A 15,436-nucleotide genomic window follows, 5' to 3' on the forward strand; every position below is an offset into this window, starting at 1 on the left:
TGATATTAAGCCTGTTTTCCTGAAAAAAAAAATACAAAAATAAGATTCTGGGAACAAACAAACAACAGCAAGCGTTATCGCCATTATGTGAGAGCCGATAGTAAAGTTACTGGTTTGTGTACAAACAAAACCAGATAGATGGACCAAAAGACATTTAATTCTTAATATATTCCCTCATAAGAACAGCATGTATGTTTATTAAGTACTGAAGTAGATCGTGGAAGTTTCAATGTAGGGGAGGAGGGGAAGGGGAAGGTGTCTGGGGGTCCTCCCATTCAGAATTATGTTTGCAACATGAAAAGTAGCCAAGTGACAACTTTCCACAGCTTTGATGGTGGAGGAAGACCTCAGGTGCCCCTCCATGCTTTATTTTATTACTGGTGGGCACCTGGGTAGAACAACCAACCTGCTGTAAGCCAGATGGATGGCTTCCTCACATGAAAAATTCAATGCCCTGAGTGAGGCTCAAACCCACATCGGTGAGGGGTAAGTGATTCAAAGCCCCCATCCACCCATCCCCACACCCCTGCTCTAAACTAGAGCTATCACTAAAGGTGATGAATGTACCCCCCGCATAGAATATTTATCTAAAAGAATGTAACATGCACCATGCACAACTAGGGTTGGTACTGATCACTTGTGTGAAGTTTCATTAAATTGTGTGCAAGGGTTTGGTAGATTAGGCACGCACAAGATTGCATATGCAGGCTGTATGTACATAGTATGTTAACAAGAAACAAAGTCCCATAACTCTGCAATTTTTGTCGCTGTAAGAACCTAACATGCCCCATGCACAACTACTGTTGTTACTGATCAGTTGTGTGAAGTTTCATTAAATTGTGTCAAGGGGATGAGGAGAGATGGTGCGCACAAGATTGTGTCTATGTATATAGTATAGTAACAAAAAAACAAAGTCCCATAACTCTGCAAATTTTTTTTCTGAAAGAACCTAACATGCCCCATGCACAACTAATGTTGTTACTGATCAGTTGTGTGAAGTTTCATTAAATTGTGTCAAGGGGATGAGGAGAGATGGTGCGCATAAGATTGTGTCTATGTATATAGTATAGTAACAAAAAAACAAAGTCCCATAACTCTGCAAATTTTTTTTCTAAAAGAACCTAACATGCCCCATGCACAACTACTGTTGGTACTGATCACTTGTGTGAAGTTTCATTAAATTGTGTCAAGGGGATGAGGAGAGATGGTGCGCACAAGATTGTGTCTATGTATATAGTATAGTAACAAAAAAACAAAGTCCCAAATCTCTGCAAATTTTTTTTCTTAAAGAACCTAACATGCCCCATGCACAACTACTGTTGGTACTGATCACTTGTGTGAAGTTTCATTAAATTCTGTCAAGGGGATAGGGAGAGATGGTGCGCACAAGATTGCGTCTACGGACAGACGACCAGACGGACAGACAGACAGACAGACAGACAACCTGAAACCAGTATACCCCCCCTTACAACTTTGTTGTCGGGGGGTACAATGAAACCCTTGCATATAATATTATATGAAAGATCTTAAACAGACTTAACCATAGGAACAGGGTACATATAACATCTTTTAAGAAAAAGTTTTATAAGTTTTAAGTTAAACATTTATATTTACATGCAAACTGTGGTGTCAATCTTATCAGTAATTTATGCAATATACACAAATCATAATGTTGGATATTAAAGTCATACCTGTTAACCTGATAAAAAAAGTAACATACATGATACAAAAATCTTTTTCAACATAATTTACCATCAAACAAAGTCTACTAACATTTTACTTGGTTGCCTTCAATGCTCTGTAAGGATCTCATAATACAGATTTTTATCAGTAGAACAAGCCTTTAATGTGAATAGATGAAGAAGAAAACATTCACATTTTGCAACAAAAAAACCCATTCATTTTATGATGTTAAGTGTCTAGTCTTAATGTGTATTACTAATTTATTAAGCCATTTTTTGTTATAATACATTCAATTATTAATAAAACACTTCCCTATATCCAGTTACATTTAACTGATACATGTAGCAAATCCAATATTACATTGTAATATATACCGGTAACAGGATTTTGCAGTGAATGTGACTAAGTTCTCATTCGTCTAACAAGAGGAAATAAATCATACTGTTTCTTAATAATCTCTTGCTGAAATGATCATGATCTATATATCCAAAATCACACATATCCTAATCAAACAAGCAAGCATGATAAAAAAAAACTTTAGATCCCTTTGAAACAGAAAACTTAACTAGTTTTCCCTTTGTATACAAAGCACTATACCACTTTGTTTTACTAAGTAATAAATACTTCAAAAACTGCAAAAAAGAATACTTCAAGGTCGAAAGTCTCTATGTAATTTTGAAGTGGTGTCTTAAGAATTTTAAGAAAATCTGAGTCACACAGCTAATATGATAAACTGTGGCCTATCTTACTATATTATTATATTATATTATTAGGTTAACTATTTATAACCCTCAAACATTTAGCTCTATTTTTCATGAATATGACACGTGCTCTTAAAGGTCGTCAATCACATTTTATGACATTTCTCAACTTTTTGTGTTATTCTGTTAGAGATACGGTATATAATATTATAAGGTATAAAACAACCCATTACACAGACCCTGTTAGAAATGTTTCTTTTTTTGTTAAACTTCTTAAAATTTTGTTATTACCACCAGTATTTAAAACTAGATTATTTCTTTTGTTTCACTATAATTTCTACTTTAATGCTGATTTTTTACATTTTATAGATAGTGGGAGCCCACCCACTTAGCTCAGTAGGAAGAGTGCAGATCTACGCATCTTGAGTTTGATCCCCGGGCAGGGCGTATGTTCTCTGTGATGATTTGATATTAGACATTGTGTTTAAAATAATTCATCCTCCACCTCTGATTCATGTGGGGAAGTTGGCAGTAACTGTTACTAGCGGAGAACAGGTTTGTACTGGTACAGAATCCAGGAACACTGGTTACTATTAAAACAGGTTAACTGCCTGCTGTTACATAACTGAAATACTGTTGGAAAACAGCGTTAAACCCAAAACAAACAAACAAACATACATACATGTATCTGGATTGGGCAATCAAGATAAGAAAGTCAAATTTTAAAAATACCTCCTCTGGAACTGTATGAAGCGCTTAGTGAATGCAAGTTGTAAATGATGAAAAGTTGTAAGTTAACAACAAATCTGTAACTTAACAAAAATCTGATTAACTACCTTTAATATAAAATTTCAGTTTTGCTAACTATTAGACTTTGATTGAAAGGTACCCATACATTTGCACTATTGGTATTCGGAACTATATGTACAAATTTACAAAATGCGCTTTAAAGATGCAGTCGAAATCATGAGTTTGTACTTTTAAATCGATATCAGAATCTGTGACGTTTTGCTCAATATTTTGGAAACATAACTGAACCCTTAGAAGTGGCTGTAATTTTAGCATCATTTTCCACAAAATTGGAAATTATTTCTGCTTTATTCAAATGTGATTATAAATAGTTAATATTGAGCAATTAAGCAAATGATGTTTTCTCGAAATGACCGGCCGAGACAGATATGTGCAGAGAAAAATAACGAGATGTACCCCTAGCTCTGATATATCCTGGTAACACACTCTCACACATACTATAACTATTACATAAAGTCTCATTTTCAATGCTAATACATGTATATAATGAAAAATAAAATGATTAAATTTATTGTGGTATGCAGATTTTTTCCTTAAAAAAAAAAAAAAGATGCTTATTCAATTAAGAATATGACCTAATTTCAATTAAAAATCTCATAGAAAAATGTCCAACTGGGGATTACAAGATACCGTCATACAAGTTCATGTGTCCCCAAATTTTTACAACTTAAAAAAAGCATTAATCGGCTGTCATACACATATAGTAAACAGTCTCTGATAAAGACACTGGACTTTGTACTTTACACGCCTACATACATGTAACACTACCAAATCTACACAATCTATTACAACCATGTCTAATATTTAGGTTAAGTACACATTTTTTTCAATCAAAAGTTCAGTCACATTGTAATAACAGTTACGACACTCCTTTTCAAACTTTATTAACCCTTTTCCTGCTACATAAACTTGTCCATCTTTCAATTTGGATAGTACCATTAATTGTTTAAAGGGGTGCTGACCTAAAAGATACTGACTGAATAGCGAACAATGCAGCTCATGATCAGACTACACAGATGTGTAGGCTGATCATGATCTACACTGGTTGCAAAAGCAGAGCATGATAACGAAGGGTTAACATCATTTTCTATTATCTGATTAAAGCTCAATCATGCATCTCGATCCCAATAAGGGTCCCAGTAGTTCAGTCAGGGTATATAACTTCTTAGGTTATTTCAGCACTTTTAATTACAAATAACGTTCAATTTTTTCAGTAGCTTTTTTTTCCAGAAATTATTTCAATTTACAAATACAAGCTTCAAAAATCATAACTTAATAATGACTGCAATTACAAAATGCTTCATTGTAAATGATTCTCTCCTCACTTACAGCTTGATCCAGCTACAATGTATTTAAAATTCAATGAGATTTTTTCTTGATATGCAGATTTAAGACTCAGGCTCATTAACAAAACATCAGTTGACTTAGTTGTAGAGCTTCCATCTGACAAGAAGGCAGTTTGGGTTCTGTTCCTAGCTGGGTCATACCAAAGACTTCATATGACCAGTACAAGTAGCTTCCTCACTTCGGGCTCTGCATTAAGAGTATAGTTCTAGGACTGGTCATTGTGGTAATAGCATATTAATGTGCATGGGAGAGCCTCAACCAGCACTTTATGTTGTGACTTGCTGTTCATTTATCAACCAACCATCTTTTATTAAATTATCATTGTCCTTTTATCAAATACATGTACAAGTCTGACTTACACATTTCAACAAGGTATATATTCGAATGTTCTTAATTAATCATGAATACTGACTTCAATCACTTAACCCTTAGCCAGCTGGCGGCATGAGAGTCTGCCTTTGCGACCAGTGTAGATCATGATCAGCCTGCACATCCATGCAGTCTGATCATGATCTGCACTGTTTGCCATTCATTTAGTATATTTTGGTTATCAACCCTTTTAACAGGTAATAGTTCTGTCCAAAATGAAAGATGGACAAGTTCATTATAGAAATTTAGCAGGGTAAGGGTTAAGATCAGGTCCAGATCAAAACATGACTCACCACCTTAAACATTAAAACCTTATCTCAATTTGCTGATCTTTAAATCAATAAATGCCAGGGTTTTCATGTTTCCATTATTTTCAATGTCATGCTCACTGATCTTTCCACTTACAATATCAGACTGGCTGACATAACTGAGGAATTTTCAAAGATTTCATTTCTAAATAATGCATTACAATTCCCTGGAGTAAGAGTAAAACAACCATTCAAACAATACAACACTTGTGGAGACTTACTTACAATGATTTACTGGTAAAGTCAATCCATAAAATTAAATCCCATTCCATCTAATTTTATGTTCAAAAGTTAAACCAAATAGCTGTTTTGGTCCAAGTTATTATTATACCAGACTATGTAATTTTAAGCCCATGAAATGAAATGATTTCACACTAAACAAATTAGAAAGAAGGACAAAGTGGAATCATTTCAGCAAACCTGAAAACCATCAACTGATTCATAAGCAGTAATTTAAAATTTTTTTTTCTCTATTACAGCTCTGGTAGCCCTTCAAAGGGGCCAAGCAGAACCAGTGAACAAAGTTGCGAGAGGTCCATGCTAGGATGCTACATATATATCAAAATAGTGAAGATCAATCAAGTGGTTCAAAATAAGTTTTAAGACTATTTTAGCTCTATGGACTCGGAAAAGGGCCAAACTGAAAGAGAGTGCTACAGACCAAATTTGAAGAAAATCTAGTGGTTTGTGCAAAGACATTGTTTAAAGGTTCTTCTTCTATTTGCACTATAGCTATAGTGGCACCTAAAAGGGGCCAAGCTAAACTACTGGAAAAAATTTAGTGAGGACCATACAAAGATGCTACTAATTCAAGATATCCATAAAGTTGTTCATGAAAAGCTGTTAAAATGTTGTGTTTTTTTTGTTATTTTTACTCTTTCAAGGGGCCAGGCTTAATCCTTTGAACAAATTTGAGACAGAAGATGTTAACAAATGCTTATCTAGAATGACAGACTCCCAACACTCCAACTATAATAATTGCTCAACAAAGTTCAGGTGAGGTAAAAACACAATGAGAAATTCTGTAATAAAACTAGAGAATCAAACTATGCTAGCCAGAATCAATAAATGTTCATTAACTGTTGCAAATATATATGCCTAATGCAGACATTATCTGCCGACGTCACAATTAGAATGTACCATCTGCTTTTACAAATTTCATTGACATGGGGAATAATTTCATAGTGTATAAAGATGTGTGTTTTAACCTTTAGCATGCTAGATAAATTGTCGTCTGCTGGAAATGTCGTCTGCTAAAATTGTAAAGTTCATTCAATTTGCTCCAAAACTGGAAGAAATATTGTCAGAGTAGCAAACAGCTTGGAACCTGATCAGACGCCGATTAATCGGCGTCTGATCTGGTTCCAAGCTGTTTGCAAAGGCTGTTAAATTCGCCTGCAGCAGGCTAAGGGTTAAAAGCCAAGTGAGAGTGACTATGAAACACAATTTATACAAAAGAAACTAAAACTGCACAACCATAAAAAGGCATCAACCTGTACATGGCTGAGACACAGAATTCCCATTCAAACAAGGTTTTTCAAACCTCAAACCATTTTAAGAAATACAGCTGAATCAAACTTGCTCTTTTCTGATAAATAAACAAACCATTTCAGTTTACTTAGGTACAATGGTCTTCACCACAAAGTCCATGTTTGCAATGCCAACTTGTCTCAACAGTTCAGGCTTTTTCTTAACACAAGTTATACCCAAGTGGACTAGTCTTCATTTCGAACAGTTTCCTTCATTTCAATGGCCACATATGAAATTTCAACCTAGCATGACTGGGTGGAGGAGTGAGGTGGGGGAATGGAACAACTTGCATGTTGATAAATAATCAAAAAGGTTTAAAAAAAATCTAAAAAAAGGGGGAAAATGAAAAAAAAAAAAAAAAATTTTGGGGGGGGGGGGCGGGGAGGGGTGTTGGGAGGGGGGGGGGGTTTGGTGCCCAAGGCAAGGGAGTGACCAGGTGGGGGGTCCAACATAAAATTTTTATAATAAATGTTTCACAAAAAAGAATGAAAAAAAATTTAATGAAATTCCCCAAAAAGGAAAATTTTTTTGTACAAAAAAGGGGAAATTTTAGAAAATTTTAAGGGGCAATAATTTAAAAGTTACAAAAAAAATTCCGACAAAAATTTGTGTGTGAAAAAACCCATTAAAGTGCTCAAAATTTCGGGTTAAAGTTTCATATTTTAAAGGCCCAAATTTTTTAAAAAAAGTTGGGATCCCGAAATTGCCAAAACTATAATCTAAGTACCCAATTTTTTAACCCTAAAAAACTTTTTAAGGGGGCCATACCGGGTTTTTCTTGGGAAATTTCGACTAAAAACTTGAGGGGCCCAAGAACTCAAAGTGGAAAAACAGTAAATGAAGTTTTTAAAAAAAATTTCCCCAAACCTTTTCCTAGTTATGGCCCCGGGACGGAGGAAAGACGGATGGAGGGAAAAGACAACCCCAAAAACCCCTAAACCCCCTCCGACTTTCGTCGGGGGGAAAAAAGTAAGAAAAGGGGTTTTAAAGGGTTTTCTTCCCTTTGTTAAAAAAGTCATGTCTTTCAGTTTCTTTTAAAAGCCTTTTCAAAGCCCCCATAAAAAATAACAAATTTTAAATCAGACACAGTTGGGGAAAAAAACGAACAAAGAAACAGACACCTAACAAGCCATTTTAAAAAAATTTAATTTTTTAAAATTTGGGCCCTTTTCAAAACCCTTAACAGGTTCACAAAAAATTTCCCCCTTTACCATAAAAATGTTTTAAAATTTAATTCAACCAAACCGGGAGAAGCAGCCCAAACCTAATAAAAGTGAAAAGTTGGGGGGGGTTGGGAAAATAGAGGCGGGCCCTTTTTCACATCATTTTGGGAAGGGCCTTTCAACACAAGCATGACAAGGGTCCTGGGAATCTAAATTTTTGGGAGTTTTTTTTTAAAATTGAAAAAAACAATTTCACAAAAATTTAAAAACAAGAGGCCAAATTTTGGCCCCTGAACGCTCCCCAATCTCCACATACCCAGTGTTCAACTGAGATGACATAATTTTTTTCTATTATTTGCCATAGTTACCTAGTTTTTGAGCCCCTGTGACCTAGATACATCAAGAAAAAAATTTTCTGCCCAAATTTTTCATGAAAAACCATTAAAAAAATAGGGCCTTTTTTAAAAGGTCAAAAGGGTTTTTTCCCTTTTTTTTATTTAAACCCTTTTACCTAGTTTTTAAAGGGAAACGTGCCCCCTTTTTTAAAACTTGACCTACATACCCATCAAGCTAAACTTTCTACCGTTTTCATGAAGATCCTTTTGAGAAAAAAGGCCCCTCTAGAGGGGTCAAAAGGGTTTTTTTTTTTTTTTTTAAACCCTACGACCTTTTTTTTGCCCCACGTGACCCAGTTTCGAATTTTGCCCTTAAGATTTTCAAATTAAACCTTCTGACCAATTTTCAGAAGATCTCAGGGTTAAAAAATGGCCTCTAGGGGTCAAAAGGGGTTTTTCTTTTTTTTTGGATCTACGGGACCATTTTTTTAACCCCACGTGACCCAGTTTCGAATTTGGGCCCTAAAAACTTCAAGGTAAACTTTCCCCCCAAATTTTTCATGAAAACCAAATTGAAAAATTCGCTCTAGAGGGGGTCACGGTTTTCCTTTTTTTTAGCCTACTGACCTATTTTTTTACCGAAACCATGACCCGTTTCGAACTTGACCTAGATACATAAAGGTAAACTTTTCTCACCAATTTTCATAAAGTTCCATTGAGAAAAGGGCCCAACAAAGAGGTCACAAGGTTTTTTATTTTTAGATCTACTGACCTAGTTTTTGACCCCCACATAAACCCATTTTCGAACTTGCCTAGATATCATCAAGGTGAACATTCTACCAATTTTCATGAAGATCATAAAAAAAGGGGGCCTCTAGGAGGCCCACAAGGTTTTTCATTTTTAAAATCTACTGCCCCATTTTTTAAACCCCCACGGGACCCGTTTCAAATTTTACCTAGATATCACCCAAGAAACTTTTCCCCCCAATTTTTCATGAAAAAGCTTTGAAAAATAGGGCCTCAAAGAGGTCAAAAGGGTTTTTCCTTTTTTAGACCAATGACCTAGTTTTTGCCCAACGTGCCCCGTTTCAAACAGCCCTAGATATCAAAAATTTTAAACATTCTAAACCAACTTTCTTAAAAAACCCCTGAAAAATGTGCCCTCAGAGTGGTCAAAAAGAAAAAAAGTTTACGGAGCAGGGGAAGGGACACCGCCCCAACCCAAAAAAGCTCCCTTGGGTCCTTTGTGAAAAGGTGGGCAAAAAAATACCCAGTTTTTGGGCTACAGCTACTGGAAAAAAAGAACTTTGAAAATCAAAATTTTTCGCGGGGAGCATTTTCCACTTTCAAAGAGGGAAGTGTCAATTTTGCTTTTTTTGAATAATTAATGTCCCTTCTTTTTTAAATTTTCAAAGGAAAATTTTAGCTGAATTTTTAAAAAGTCAGGGCTCGACTTTTATGATGCCCTATTTGCCCTGGGCGGAAAAAGTGGAATGCGGGCGGGCAAAAAAAATCATACTCTTTTGCCTGTGGGGCAATTTTAAAAAAAATATAACCCCAAGGGAAAAAACTTCTAAAAAAATTTTTTTTATTACTTTTTTTGTTGATGTACTAAAATTTTCCCCACCCAAAATTCCCATTTTTACATTGGGCAATCAAAAAATGGATTCACAAGTAAAAAAATTATTGCGTTACCCTACGACAATTGCTTTTCAGTTTTTAAAGTTTCCCCCTCTTTTGTGTTTAAACCCAAGGGGGAACTCAATGCAAATCAACATTGACAGTGTACATAAAAACTTAAAAATTTTCACTCAAAAGCGGATCACTCAAGGTTTACAACACACGATAACAAGAACTTTAAAAACTTTTTGGAAGGGGGAAATTGCAAGTAAACATGAAATTTGCACACGGGAAAGTCAAAATGTCTTGTGTAAACATTTTGTACAGTACAGCCGGGCTTGACCTAAAGGCGGTCACAAAATTTAAACCGAAAATCCACCTAAAAACCCGGGGAATTTTCCCAACCGGGAAATACATTTCCTTTAACCCGGGGGAATACACCTGTTTTTTTAAAATAGTTAAAAGGATTTTTGAGGGTTTTTGATAAAATTTCAATCTATTTATCATAAAAAATTTAAACCCATAAAAAAGGGAAAAAAAAATATTTTAAACCAAAAATTTAATTTTTAGGGAAAATGAAGTTCGGGGGGAACCGCGCGGGGAAAAATTTCCATAACCGAAACCCCCTTTTTTTTAAATAATAAATGGTTTTTTTTGTGGGGTTTAAATTGCAGAAAAATTCTTTGTAAAAAATAAATAATAATTTTAAACAAAAGGAAAATAAAAATTTAACGCAAAACATTTTATACGGGGGTTTGGATTTGGCCGGGGGAAAAGTTTCCTAAAAATTAAATCACTCGTCCTTTTTTAAATAATAAATATATTATCTTAAATAAAAAACACTTTTACTTTTTAAAAATTTAAAAAAAACAAAACATTTAAAAATTTTTAAACACAAAATTAAAAAAAAAAACCCAAATTTTTAAAACAAAAAAAAAAAACTTAAAAAAACCAACCCCAACAAAAAATTCCTTATTTTTTTCCCCCCCCCCCTAAAAAAAAAAAAAACAACAAACCCCAAAAAAAAACCCCCCCCCCCCCCAAAACCCCCCCCAAAAAAAAAAAAAAAACCAAAAAAAAAAAAAAAACCCCCCCAAAAAAAAAACCCCCCCCCCAAGGAAATTTTAAATAAATGGAGAAAAACGTTTTTTGGGGAAAAACAGTTTTCGTTAGTGGGCAAAATTTGGTTACGTGACACCCGTAAACGAAATTTTCATTTATGCAAAATTCGTTTTTTAATAACAAAAAAAAAGACGCTGAAAATGGTTACACTATATTTAAAAAAAAGGAATATTTTTTTAAAACAAAAAAAAGGACTTTTTTGGGGAAAAAATTTAAACCCAAAAAATCGAATTTGAAAAAAATTTACCTACCAAATTTTTAAAATCAAAAAAAAAATTTATGGCGATTGTGGTTCATCCCGAGTGCGCTTTTTTCCCGTGCGCCAACAAATTTGCAACCTCTAAAAAACCGTTATGCCATTTTTAAATTTTCCTTTTGGGAAAATTTAAAATTTAAAAAATTTTTAGAAAAAATTTTAGACTTCTTTCAAAACCCCTTTAAAAAAAACGATTTATTTAAAAAATAGGGTTTTGTCCCTTAGAGAATTTTGGGCAAGGAAATTTTCTTTTAAAAAATTTCCCCAAATTTTCCCAAAGTGCCTTGCCGATTTTAATTTTTTTTAAAAAACGAAATGCGAAAAAGTTTTTTTAATTTCTTTTTAAAAAATTTAAATTTTTTATTTTTTAAAAATTTTTTGAAATTCACCCATATAACCCACTTCAAAAAAAGCATTTGTTGAAGAAAAAAAGGGGTGAAATTTTTATTTTAATTTCCCGCAGGGCCGCCAAAATTTTAAATCTTTTATAAAATAGTTTTCGTAAAACGTATTTTTTTTTCCCTTTTGGTATTTTTATTATTTATGATTTTTTTTGTTTTTGAATTTTATAAAAAAAAATTTCAAAAAACCTTTTAAAAAAAAAAAAATTCAGGTTTTTTCCCGGTTTTCAAAAAGTGTATTCCGGGTTTTCCCGGGTTTTTTGGGTTTGGTTTCCGGGGGTTTTTTAGGTGGTTTCCGGGGTTTAATGTTTGGGAAACCCCCAAAAAGGGGTTCCCGTATCCCCCGGGAAACCCGGGTTACAAGGAATGCGGGCAAATGAAATATCAAACCCAAAGAATATTTCTCAGAAAATCTTGAAGCTATTTGCTTTTTAAAAAATTTCTCATCCCCAAACCCCAAATTTTAACATTCCAGCAAAAAAAAAAGGGGGTTCAGGCAAATTTAAAATTTTTAAAATTTGGGAATTTGCCTTTTGCGCAACTGCTCTACAGAGTTAAACAAACTTAAAGCGAAGTCCGGGAGCATGAAAATTTTGCTGTGACTAGGTAAAAATTCAGCAAAAATTTTAAAGGGAAAAATTTTACATTGTTTATCATAGCGCACCCGGGGCCCCCCAAAACCCTTTCCATTTTTCCCCCCGGGAATTAACACCGATCACGGGTCTCGAGCCTTGTAAACACTGCAGAAAAAATTATCATCCCTGCACAATACATGTGATGCAACACAAGGCAAGTGAAATGACCAGAAAAATTTTATCCCACAAATGTCATGGATTATCAAGTGTCTGGTTACATTGTTCAATTATCAAAAAATACGATACAGGACAGAAACGTGACACAGGATACAACTTTGCTTGGGGGGTTTGTATTAAAACACGTACTTTAAAAATCATTATTTGATAAGGGTTTTGTCTACACGCCCTATTTTTTAAAAATTTTTTTTTGAAATAAAAATGCAGATTTTCATTTTAAGAAAATAGAGAAAACCCGGTTTAATGGCATGAACCTGAAAATTTCAAATTGAAACACGATAAATAATCCTTCTAATTGACTTAAAAAAATGACAGCAAATTTTCTGGTCTGGGGCGAGGGGAAAATTTTTCTCCCCACTTCCCCCGGGCTTTGAAAAATTGATTTTTTTTTTAATTTGTTTTAAAATTTTAATTCAAAATTATACACAAGGGGGGGGTTCATTAAACCCTTTTTTAAAAGCGCCTCACCGTTTTTAAAGGAAAACTTCAATATTTTAAAAAGTGTTAATTCATTAAATTTTGAAACTTTTAAAAAAAAAAAAAACCTAAAGGGCATAAAAAAAATACCCAATTAAATTTATTAAAAAAACCCCGAAGTTTTACGGTTTTTCCATTGATATGTTTGCGCCTAATTTCCTAAAAAAAGCAGTCAGACAAAATTTTTATGGTCACTTTTTACTTGTGGTTCTTATTTTTGCCATATTTTATGTTTTTTTTTTTTCCCAAAAAACCCAAACCAAATCACACATTTTTACTAAAAAATATCCCCAATCAAACCCCTGACCCCAAAATTTAGCTTTTATAAATGGGTTTTTTTGGGTTTTTTTAAAGAAAAAAATATACACACTAACAGTGTTTTTTAAAAATTTTTTTATTTTTTCTACATTTTTCTCTCAAAACTGCACTGAAATTGTTTTTCTATCATAATCGCCCCAAACAAACCCCCATTTAAGCCATCAAAACCGTTTAAATTTTTTAAACCCTGCTAAATTTTTCTAGGTTACTTTTCTCCCAATTTCAGTTCCTTCTTTATTTCATTTAAACAATAAAATTTTTCAAACCTCTTTTAAAAGCATTTAGAGCTTTTCAATGAAAAGAAAACCATAAAAATTGGTCTTTTAGAAATAAAATGTCTTTTTTTCAAAAATTAAAAAATTTTGACATGTTTTGTTACATAAAAGAAAAAAAATTCGGGTTCTGAAAAACATCCCCCTCAAAAATTTCCCTCCCATAAAAATTTTACCCGTTTAGCAATTTTACGCGCATATAGATTTTTTCCAAAAAGAAAAAAAATTTTATCTGGAAATTCACAATGAAAATGGTCTAGTTTTTTTTTCCCAATTACAGAAAGCTTTAAAATTTAAGCCAAAATTTTTTAACTGCCACATCCTCATATGGACTCATTTTTCCAGTTTTCATCAACAGCATGGAACTACATTTTGGAATCCCTTTACACGAAACCCTTTGGTTTTATCACTTTTTTTGGGTTTTAAACCACCCTAAAAAGGCTTAAAGTGTGTAATTGTAATAATTTACAGTTTTTTAAAGTTTCTTCAAGGGGTTAATCAAATTTTAAATATACATGTCCATTTTTGGGTTTTATAGTTGTATAATTATAATAAAATTTTTTTTTGTTTTTAGGGGATTTACCATATTTTGAAAGAAAAAAAAAAAAACAATTTTATAGCTCCTTTTTGCTTTGCTTTTCCCCATAGGGAAAAGGAGTTCCCCAGATCACAGTTTTTTAAATGTTTGTTTCTTTTTTTCCTATTGTGTTGAAAAAACAACAACATTAAAATTCTTTTGCCCCAAAGTAGAAAAATTTAAAATTTTTAAAATTTAAAAAAGTTTTTTATTTCCTTTTGAATTTTAGTTTTTATAAAGTCCTGTTTTTTCTTTTAAACCCATAAAAAAATTATATTTTTTTCCCCTTCCCGGGTTTTGTGATTTTATAATTTTTTCTTACTGAAATTGAAAAAAAAAAACAAAAATATTCAGTTTTTACAAATTTTGAAAAATACATACATACCCCTTTTAGCTTTCCCTTAAAGCTTAAGGAGCCCTTTTTTTGCATTTAAGCGTCCCGGGCTTTGGGGAAAAACCAACAGGCTTGCGAGAATACACAAAAATTTAAATATCATTTTTCAGATAAAACAACACCAAACAAAAAATTTTTCAGAAAGACGGATCAAGAAACGGTAAAGGAGAAGAAGACAGAAAGGGGCTTTTAAAAAATGAATCAATTGCTGGTGGCCAAAATTTAATAGTTTAAAAAAATCATTAGTTTTAAAAATCGTTAAAAATTTTACCCGATTTGTGAAAAATTTTCCCAAACCCCCAGATACATTTGAAAAACTACATTTTCAAAATTTAAGTTTAAAGATTCATTTCACAGGGATATAAACTTGAAAGGACAGTTGAGGACATCCAAAAAAAGGGAATAGCATAGCCTGCGCACCAATTTCTCGGGTCTACATTTACCCGGAGAAAGGGGGATGTCGCAGTCACTCCCAAAAGGAACTTGCCCAAAGCTTTTGCACCCTTTACGAATAAACAGGCAGATTTTTTAAATAATTTAAAAAACAATTTCCCCTAAATTGCAATATTTTTTATAACCCCCCCTGTGAACCTGTATGACAACGTTTAATGCAATAGTTTAGGGGGGAAATGATCTCACACACACCCACAATAGAAAAATTTGACAATAGAAAAAAAACAACATAGTGTATATAGTTTTTTGTTTTTTTTTTTTTTTTTACCAAAATTAAAGTTATTCAATTTCAATCATTGTTTCCCATAAAATTTATTTGTATATTTAAAAGTTGTTTTGAATGAAGAAATCAGGAAAAACCCAAACAAAATGAAAAATTTCACAAGCAAAAAGTGAGGTCAATTTAAAAAAATCATTTCAGTGCAAAAGAATTTTGGGAAGAAAGACGAATAGAATTATTGCAAATTTTCTGAAATTTGGCATCCTGA

Source organism: Mercenaria mercenaria, chromosome 7 (assembly GCF_021730395.1).
Source record: "Mercenaria mercenaria strain notata chromosome 7, MADL_Memer_1, whole genome shotgun sequence".
Taxonomy (NCBI): domain Eukaryota; kingdom Metazoa; phylum Mollusca; class Bivalvia; order Venerida; family Veneridae; genus Mercenaria; species Mercenaria mercenaria.